At 43.3% G+C, this 10,843-nt stretch overlaps 1 long non-coding RNA gene across 1 annotated transcript; it reads right to left on the reverse strand.

The window, feature by feature from the left end:
* Window positions 1-8,286: 8,286 nt before the first annotated feature.
* Window positions 8,287-9,800, reverse strand: LOC112270074. The gene is made up of 3 exons (XR_002962383.1): window positions 9,759-9,800; window positions 8,681-8,852; window positions 8,287-8,449 (listed from the first exon to the last, which is right to left on the reverse strand). It is a non-coding gene; the product is annotated as an uncharacterized LOC112270074 (long non-coding RNA).
* Window positions 9,801-10,843: the final 1,043 nt, after the last annotated feature.

Genomic DNA, 10,843 nt, shown 5'->3' on the forward strand with positions numbered 1-10,843 from the left:
TGATGTACAGAGTGCTGGTTTATCGGATCAAACTATTTCAGATTATTTAAGATAAGTCGGTACATCATGAGTTTATATTTATATTCCTCAAATTTAGTGAAATGACTCTTCTTCTCACACTAGTCTAGTGAGGTGACGATGACTAGCTGGGTGCTTAGAAAAATTAACCGGTTTTTGTTAAGCATTGATGCTTATTTAGACTAAGCAGATGTCTAACTTGACACCTTCTCTATACAAATAAGCACTGGTGCTTAAAAAAGTGCTTGATTTATTTTCGTAAGCACCTGATCTTGCATTGTAAAAAAGTGCCCGACTCCCGCCCCGCTCAGCGCGCGTTTCTCAATTCCCGTCATGTTTCTTGCGCGCGCACATTTTCTCCTCCAATTCCACGCGCACGCGTGCTCAGAAGGAGCAGTGCTCAAACCCAAGTCCATTCCTGCGGTCAGGAAGCGCCATCAACCGACCTCTTCCAGCCCCTTAGCTTTTTCCCTTTTTTGTTTCAGCGGTATACTAAAGCCCAGACCCACGCGCACACATGCCCAATGCCCAGCAGCTTGCCCACGACACCAATCCAGCACCAAGCCATTTTGTTTTCTTTTCTAAAAAAAAAAGCCAATTTGTTTTCTTCCTAAATTGCACCAGCTCAGCACCAATGCAAGTCATACGTACCGGTCTTGCTGTAGCTATTTGTCAGTCTACACGTCGCTTATGTAAATCATACTTGCCGGGTTCGATGCGCCTACTTGTCACGTTAATTGTATCTAATTATTAGGTTAACTACATCTACTTGCCGGGTTTAAGCACCTATTTGCCACGTTAATTGTGTCTAATTGCCATGTTAACTACACCTATTTGCTGGGTTCAATGTGCCTATTCGCCACGTTAATTGTGCCTAATTGCTAGGTTAACGAACCTTATTGCTGCATTTTTTGGAGCTACTTGCCGGGTTCACTGCGCCTACTTGCCATGTTAATTGTGCCTAATTACCAGGTTAACTACAAGTACTTGTCGGATTTTTTTGGGCTACTTGCCGGGTTCCATGCGCCTATGCCACGTCAATTGTGCATAATTGCCAGGCTAACCCACCTACTTGCCGGATTATTTGGAACTACTTGCCGGGTTCAATGCGCTTACTTGCCACGTTAATTATGCTTAATTGACAGGTTAACTACACCTACTTGCTAGATTATGTGCAGCTACTTGCCGGGTTCATTGCGTCTACTTGCCACATTAATTGTACTTAATTGCCAGATTAACGACGCATACTTGCCGATTTTTTGGAGCTACTTGTCGGGTTCAATGCGCCTAAGTCACGTCAATTGTGCATAATTGACATGTTAACGGACCTACTTGCCGGATTATTTGGAAATATTTGCCAAGTTCGATGCGTCTACTTGCCACGTTAATTATGCTTAATTGCTAGGTTAACTATGCCTACTTGCAGATTGCTTGGAGCTACTTGCCGGGTTCAATGCACCTACCTCCCACGTTAATTGTGTCTAATCGCCAAATTAACGACACCTACTTGCCGGGTTCAATGCGCCTACTTGCCACGTTATGCTTAATTGTCAGGTTAACTACGACTACTTGCCGGATTATTTGGAGCTACCTGCCCGGTTCACCATGAATACTGCCACGTTAATTATGTCTAATTGCCAGATTAACGACACCTAGTTACCGAATTATTTGGAGCTACTTGCTAGATTAACAATGACCACTTGTCACGTTATTTATCCATGCTTACCTATCTTCTCCTGGTTATACATTTACGCTACCGTTAAGAGCAACATCATACTCTGCATCAATCACAACAACCAGCCCAATAATCGAATCAAATTGCTTATACCAGAGAGAAAACCCCTCGAATGATCACAACATCATCATACAGTATAGCTATTATATGGCGAACAAAGTTCTCAACGGCCTATACCATGCAATCTTTTCGAAAAGCACCCCTAGATCACGTAGTTCCAGAAAAAAGCATCCCGGTGAGGCATTCCTTCGAACACCTAAAGGGCATTAGAAGTACCTCTCCATCCGCTGCCGTCGCACACGCCAACGAGGCGTCCTGACGAGCGAGCCGCCGCATCTGCACACCGGCGCCACCGCCGCAATATCCTCCTGCCATTGCTGGCCACAGCCCCGGCCCGGGCCTCCGTGCTGCCGCCTCTGCACACGCGCGCCGCTGCACTGGCGCCGGCGCCAGACGCCTGCCTCCGCACGACGCTGCCTCCTCTGCACAGGCGGGCTGCTGCACGGGCGCCACCGCCGTAATACCCTGCCGCTGCTGGCCCCAGCCCCGCTCCGGGCGGCCCCGCTGCCTCAACGACGCCGCACGCCTTCCTCCTCACCGCACGGCCGCCGTTTGCCTACTCGCCAGAGAAAGACACCCTTCGCCGCCAGCTCCTTGCCCGTATACGTCGTCGCCATCGCTGCCGGCGTATGCCGCCACAACGTCTTCAATCGACTCCGCGGGGGAAGCTGGGGGAACCGCCCCGCCGCACCTCCACACGGCTTCTGGCGCCGCACCGCTGCTACCTCGCCGCCTCCGCACGTCACTGCTGCAGCTGTCGGCGTCGTCCCACTGCTACCCATCCGCCTCCACGCCCCAGAGAGTAGATTAGGGGATGGTTGGGATGGGATGAGAGGGGATGAGGTCGGGGGAGGGAGGAGATCGGGGGAGGGATGGGAGGGGGTGAGATCGGGGAGGGCAGGCTCGTCACGGGATGACACGGGGGAAGAGATGGGATGAGAATGGGATGGCGATGGATAGCCAAAATGTGGATATCCATGGATATTCAGGGATATTCAGTTCATGGATCACGGGTATGGATCGGTTTTTCGATCCATGGATATTCACTCATGGATACCCGCCAACTCATGGAGCGGGTACGGATATCACATTCGATCCATGGATATTCATGGATACCCGGTATTTAATGAAATAAATAAATTACTGACATGTGGGCCCGTTCTTTATGTCATATAAATAATATTCTTCCATCCAAACCCTAACTCCCTCAAGCCCACAATCCCAGTTCCCCACCCCACCAGGCCGCCGCCACCCTCCCTCTGTACTCCCGTCCCCGACCCCCCGATCTCACCCCGATGGCCCGATCCCCCCATCTTCTCTCCCCGATCTGACGAGCTCCTCCCAGTCCCTGCCTCCCTCCGTCCCATCTCCCATGCTCCCTGCCGGCCCCATAGCCACGAGCTCCCTCCGCCCCTTCCCTGCTACCTCTCCCTTCCCTGCTCTCTCGCCCCTCGCTTGTCCCGATGCAGCCGGCGGAAGATGGCATCGGGGATGGGGAAGAGGTGCAGAGGCTAAGCGGGAGCGGGAGTGGGCACGGGCGCGGCGGACCGGCCCGAAGCCTTGAAGAACAGCCGAGGAGCGGGAGCGCCGGCAGCGGGTCAACGCAAAGTGGAGCAGCACCAGCGCGCGGCGGAGCAGGGATCGCCGGCAAGCAGAAGCGGCCCATCTGCCGGCGGAGGATTATCCCACGGTCGGCCACAACAACTCCTGATGGTGAGTTCTTCCCACTCCACTTTGCTTCTATTTGTAGCCCCGATCTACTCTATTTAGAGCATTTTGAGTTAGATGGCAAGTCCACTGTTAATTTTGCCATCATCTATCACATAGCAGTATTATCAACTCCGGGTACTAGCTCTTCACATGCGGCATTATTATCAACCCCAAGTTCTTCACATGATACTGCTACAGCACCCATGGTAGTAGAGAAAAGGTTTAGTAATAAACGGACAACATCTGATGTTTGGGAAGATTTTACATCAGAAGAAATCAAAGGACAATGGAAAGCTGTATGCAATTGGTGTCATAAGAAATTTGCTGGAGAAGCAACCTCTGGTACGTCACACTTGCGTAATCATAGAAGTACTTGTGGTGCTCGACATGCACCAATAGGCCCTTCACAACAGAAATTAAGGCTATCAAAAGGTGCAGATGGGAAAGTAAATGTAGAGAACATTATATTTGATCAAGAAGTAGCTAGAAAAGAACTTGCCTTGATGATATGTGTCCATGAGTCTCCTTTATCTATCGTTGATCATCTTGGCTTCCGAAAATTCTACTCTGCATTGCAACCAATGTTCAAGCTAGTGTCTAGAAATACTATTAGGAAGGATATTTTGGGGCTGCACGAAGTCCAAAGGGACAGCATGGTTAAGTGCTTCGCCAACTTCCCAAATCGAGTTGCAGTAACTACAGATATGTGGACAGCTGGCCATCAAAAGAGAGGTTACATGGCAGTTACTGCTCACTATATTAATGGTTCTTGGAATCTAAAGAGCTTTCTTTTGAGGTAAAAATCATTTTTTAGGCATTGTCAATATGAACTGTTTAGATATTTTAGTAAATCTGAACCTTTATGTTTCTTTTATGGCCTAGGTTTATGTATGTGCCATGTCCACATATAGCTGAGGTGATATGTGAAGCTTTGCATACATGTCTTGTTGAATGGCACCTTGAGAGGAAGATTTCCACGGTGACCTTGGATAATTGCACATCAAATGACAAGACTATGGAGATCTTGCCAGATAAGTTGGATTGTAATTCTCTTATGTTGCAAGGTTCTTTATTGCATATGCGTTGTGCTGCCCATATATTAAATCTGATCGTGAAAGATGGATTGAGTGTCATGGAGGATGGTATCGAGAGGGTACGTGATAGTATTGCATTTTGGTCAGCCACACCCAAAAGGCACGAGAAGTTTGAAAAGATGGCACGCCTTATGAATATTGAATACGCCATTAGGATATGCCTTGATTGTAAAACTAGATGGAATTCTACCTACAGTATGTTATGTCGTGCATTACAATACAAAGAGGTGTTTGCTAGACTTGCTATACGTGAAAAATCCTTTGCTTGTCCAAGTGAGGATGATTGGCTGTTTGCCAAGGAGGTTTGTGATAGGCTGAAAGTGTTCTATGATATCACAGAATTGTTGTCGGGTACTAAATATGTCACAGCTAATCTCTTCTTTCCCAAAATCTGTGGTATTCGTTTGGCAATACGTAAATGGCATGCTAGTGACAACCCTCTTATAAGAGCTATGTCGGAGTCAATGAGATTAAAGTTTGAGAAGTATTGGACAGATGTTCATGGTCTTATGGCTATTGCAACCGTTCTAGATCCACGATATAAACTGCATATTTTAAAGGCTTTATATCGGTCTCTATATGGATATGATACAGCATCCATGGAAGTTGCAAAAGTTAGGAGGTTGATGCTGGATTTATTGATTGAATATCAACGTGGTTCCGAGGGTGGTGGCACAACAAATCTGGGCAACACTGCTGCTGCTCATAGTGTTGCTGATGTAGATGAAGTATATTCAATATTTGATGAGTATATGTCTTCACAACCCGCTGCCTCTTCTTCTCAAGTGCGCACAGAATTGGATCTATACTTGGAAGAGGCTCCACTCCCTAGAACACAAGATCTAGACATCATAAGTTGGTGGAAGATTGGAGGCATTAAGTACCCTACCTTGCAGCTGATTGCTCATGATATATTATCTATTCCTGTTACATCAGTAGCATCAGAATCTGCTTTTAGTGCTAGCGGAAGACTACTTAGTCCACACCGTAGTCGACTTGCACCCAACATAGCTGAAGCTCTTATGTGCATGCAAGCTTGGTCTCGAGCGGACATGTTAGGTAATCCATTTCTATAAAGGAAGTTTCTATTCCAGTTCTTTTATGCCATGTGAAAGCTAACTTGTGTCTTATCTTTGCATTAGGTGATATTGATATTGATCTTTTTCAAACTGTTCTTGAGGAAGAAGAAGAAGAAATGGTAATGTTCTCATTGCAGCATTGCTCATTTTTATGTCTTGTGTTCTTAGTTTTAGGTATTTAATTTATGTTTTCCCAATTCCCATTGTAGGAAGCAACAAGAGTGAGGAGTTCCAAGCGGCTAGCAACAAAATCAATCTTCTATATTCACCTATCAACCGTTGTGTTGTAATAAGACCTATTATCTTATGCAACTGTGTGAGACTTTGTGTGAGCTATGTAGTGCTATTGCCTGACTATTGTGAGACATTTGTGAGGATTATATTGAAATCATGTTATCCTGTTGTTCGCTGCTGTTATACTGTTGTTCGCTGCTGCTGTATAGTGCTGTTTGCTGCTGTTATACTGTTGTTTGTTGCTGCTGTACACTGTTGTTTGCTACTGTTGTATACTGTTGTTTGCTGCTGTTATACTGCTGTATATGCTCCTTTTGCTGCTGTTTATGGTGTACATTGCATGGATATGGATAATTCATGGATACCCGAATACCCGTGGATATGGATGTGGATATTGTTTTGGATCCACGGATATTTTCGTGGATGGATAGTTGGTTTGACGATGGATGTGGATATGGATATGGATGTGGTCGACCCGTCCAGACCCGCCCCGTTGCCATCCTGAGATGAGATCGAGAGAACTAGAGAAGACGAGGAAGATGGGAACGGGAACAAGGATCCTTTCCGAATCTCAAAGCGCCGCTGTGTAAGACTAAGTGGGGCACGTGCCCCACTTAGAATATCCGAATAAAAAAGCAAGTGAGAAGATTGACTAGCCCATTTTTCAAACCAAACACTTTAGTGTAGTAGTTTCTAAGGTGATTTCTTGCAAAATATTAGTACTCATTATAGGTACTCGAAGATATTCTCCCTGGGCTAGTTGGAGGCTGGTGCCAGGTTTAGTGATCTTGATAATCAGACTAATCATTAATCAAAGGACTAGAACTCTTAATTCTAGCAATCTAATCGAGATAATCCCCGCCTCGGTGGACACCGGTTAATCAAAAAACTTGAAGGTCTCTTTCCACAAAAACTAGGAACAGTTTACTGAACAACACAGTTACTCTGAAGTCTGAACGCATGCAATCAGTTTAGCTGACCGTTCAACGGTAGTGCAGTGCAGGATACATGAAGCCATAAGATCGTACTTAGATGACATGCCTCCTATCTTCTGCTCATCATAACCACCTGATACTGCCATACTGGTAGCATTAGCACCAAAAGCCCAAAACTCTCTCGCTAGGCATTAAGCTTAAAGCTATATACACTAAATAACAAGGTTTTTTTCTAAAGGAGCTGCATCAAGTTCCAGGACAAAGCTTCCTAAGAAATAGACCTAAAGCAGATATTAGCCAAGACAACATCTGCAATAAAAGAACAGAGATAGCGTCAGTAACTTAACTGTTTGAAGGAGGGTTGCTAAAAAAAGAGCAGAGTATGAGGATTATATCAAGCAATTATCCAGAAGTGTTTTTATGATACTATCTCAAATGTTCGAGACACCCAAATGTTGTCTCTCCAGGCAATTTCTTCATCAAAGCTAAAAGCCTAACAAAAGTACCTTCTGCGGTGTTGCACAGTTTTCAGCTAGGTGATCTCGACTAATTCCGTTTTAAACTGACTGAACTCTAAACTTGTCCATACTTTTACTAACTTTGGATCCGTTAGGTACTGACAGACCTCTATGAGTTGACTGAAATGACTATTCAGGTCATGAAAACCATATATGTAAACAGAATGCTTCGTAACAAACATGCTATAGGATATCATAGAAATTTTAAGCAAACACGATGCATGACATACAAGAGCCACTGAATGATACAGGACATGCAAGTATGTATATGTAGAATGAATTTGAGTAGAGAAGTGTGCAGAAAATTGTAATCTGAACCTAATCCTGAACCATGAGTTCTACTGTCCTCTCTATCACAAACATAGTGACTGAATCTTAATAAGGTTATCCTGATGAATATTAAAGGAAGTTTCATTAAATTTGTGATAAGATTGAACTTGTCACTAACAGTCACCTATATGGCAATAGACAAGAAAAACTAACATCAACACATTACCACGAGTTCCGAAGATAACTTGGGTCTTCATCCAGATTTAGTTGTGTTTGCTCATGATGATTTTGAATTCTTCCTCCACATTTAGTATTCTTTCACATAATGATTTGACATCTCGTGTTGCTGGTTTATTTCCATCTTCAATTGTCTTGAGGATATATTTTGCATTTTTAGCAATAAGATCGAACGTTTTGCCTCTTTGATCTTCACTTTGATCAGCTTGACCACCCATCTTCACCCGGCCGCCCCGCACTCTCGCCAACCAACGTATCTTGTTATCAAGCGCAATCTTTTCCTCCTCATCCTGCCCCTCATCATACTCCACCTCCACCTCCTCAGAGGCGGACTCCACCACAAATCCCTCTTCCTCCTCCTCCTGCCCCTCATCAGACTCCACCACAAATCCCTTCTCCACAGCATATGCAGTTGGAACATATGCAGCAATGTCAAGATTTCTATTGTAGTAAGAGAATTCAAAGCGTCTCGCTGGATATACATCCCGTCTTTTTGAGCTCCCAGATATGAAATAAAGCCAGTTGTTGTTCCTGTCGCTAGACGCATTGTTGTAATATCCTGCACCAAAAAGCAATCTTGTCATATAGGCAGATTACTGCTAAATGTTAACAATAAAGTAATGAAACATGTTAGTTTTTTACTTCTAGCAGTAACAAAATGCTGTGTAGTCGGATCCTTTAGCACTGCTATAGAGAAGTCCTATAAAATGCCTATCCGGAAGAGAAACTAAAGGATTTTTTTCAAACAAAAAAGGATTAACTTGTATTAATAGAACAGTAAGAAATGTACCTGACGATTGAATTCCATGGACCTAACTTCACCAAAAGTAAAGCTCCCCTTGCGTGAGCAGACCGGAATCCATTCCATGTTAGGAAGCTCTTCTGCTCCCTTCTGAGCCACAGCCTTTACATAGGCAACAAAGGTGTCACCCGATCCCCCACTTGCGACAAGATTAGCTCTCCTGAAGTTCAAGACTTTCAGTAAATGTTTAATCATATAACAATAATAATTGTAAATGTTCAATAATATGACAACATAAAATGTGGATTTGGTGTTTCTACCCCTACATATTCTGAATTTTGGCATATATGCTGTCAAAATTTTCAAAATTTGTTCAGATTTGTAATACTAAAACGAATTCATAAATTTGTGTTTAATTTTGTTGCTAACATCCTTGCAAAATATGTCAAAACTTTTATCTCAAAACTGGGGTAAAATCACATGGGCAATCTTGTCAATTCGTCCAAGAGTTAACACCGTTAAAGGAACTTTTTGGAGTAGGGGCAAACTCTTCCTTCAGTTAAAAAAAGAAGGGGCAAAATCACAAAGTTAGAAAAACAGGGCAAAATCACCATTTCGCTTCAAAACAGGGGCATAAACGCTTAAGCCCCATATAAAATAGCGTTGTTCTTGAGTATAAGGCAACTTGACTGCTGAAAATGATATACACAACAGAACACATATCATACAACTTGTTGAGGTCTGGGGAGCTGAGGTCTGGATACAAGGAAATCTGAGATATTGGAGTATGTAGAGAATTCGAGGTGGACCTAACACACTACGAGAGGGCCTATTCACCTATACCAACTACTTTGGTGTAATTGATTAGTTCCTTTTTATTTCTACTTACTTAGTGCAAGCTTCCGGGCGGCAGAGCCACTCACGTTAAAGCAAGTCTTGAATCCGGGCGGCTATGCCACTCACGTTGAAACAAGACCGTTGTGATTCCGGGCGAATCCGCTCACGTTAAATCACAACTTATATGCACTAAGTACTTAGAAATAACAAGGCCTAACCGGGAGACTTATATGAACAAAGTAGTACTATATTGCTTTAGGAATATTAGTACAAGAGAGAGCATACACACCTTACACTTGCTCACACCTTGTTCTCCACCTTCTTCACTTTCTTATTCTCTACTACACAAGGTGTGAGGCAAAGGCCTCTATTTATAGGACTACATGGCCATTGGATCTTTGACATGTGTCAAAATCTTAGCCATTGATACAAAATATCTAAAGCCTTCCACACACTTCTACATAAATATCTAGGTACTAGAAGGTTTCCTATTTATTTATTTTAAACTCCTATTCTAGAGTATTCCAAAGCTTCTACATAATTCTTCATGCATATCTAAACACTAGAAGGTTCCCTCTTTTATTTATTTTATATTCTAGAGTATTCCATAGTAATGTCTTCTTTCTTGTAATATTGAGAACACTCTAGAAGCTTGCATTGTATTCTCCAACAGAGTATATAGATTCTATGTTGAGGTCTGGAGAGCTGAGGACATGCAACTATTGATGCTGCTAGAAGCTAACTATACTATTATAATATTAATATACCAATATTTTCAGTAAGCTCCTATGCTTAGCATACCCAGCTCTGTCATTGACTACCATAAAAGGTCCACCCCATTTTGTGTGCTATTAATAACCCTTAAATCTACAGTGTCGATGGAACGGGTTTAGCTAACCCAAAGTAACCTATCATTCAGGGTATTCCCACTAGTTATAGAATCATCGGTGTAAATGACATGAGCTCACGACCCCAGATTGTGCTAAATTCTAGAGAAACCAGAGAATATAAAAGAGTTGTTGAAATTTGACTTCATAGGGGAAAAACTGAGACGGCCAGGAAAGTAACACTTTGTAAATTTTAAGGTTCAAAAGAAACCAATTGTTACCATATCTAACATTCATGGTTTTAGTCCCTATCATAAAATGTTACTCCCTCCGGCCGGAATTACTTGTCGAAATATTACATGTATCTAGACGCTTTTTACACATAGATACATCCATATTTGGGCAAATTTGAGATAAGTAATGCCGGTCCGAGGGAGTATTAAATGATACTCCCTCCAATCCTAAATTGTTGCCGTTGTTCTAGTACAAATTTGAACTAAAACAAAACGACAATTTAGGATCGGAGGGAGTAGAATGCATACCATAA

Source organism: Brachypodium distachyon, chromosome 1, assembly GCF_000005505.3.
Source record: "Brachypodium distachyon strain Bd21 chromosome 1, Brachypodium_distachyon_v3.0, whole genome shotgun sequence".
NCBI classification, from domain to species: Eukaryota; Viridiplantae; Streptophyta; class Magnoliopsida; order Poales; family Poaceae; genus Brachypodium; species Brachypodium distachyon.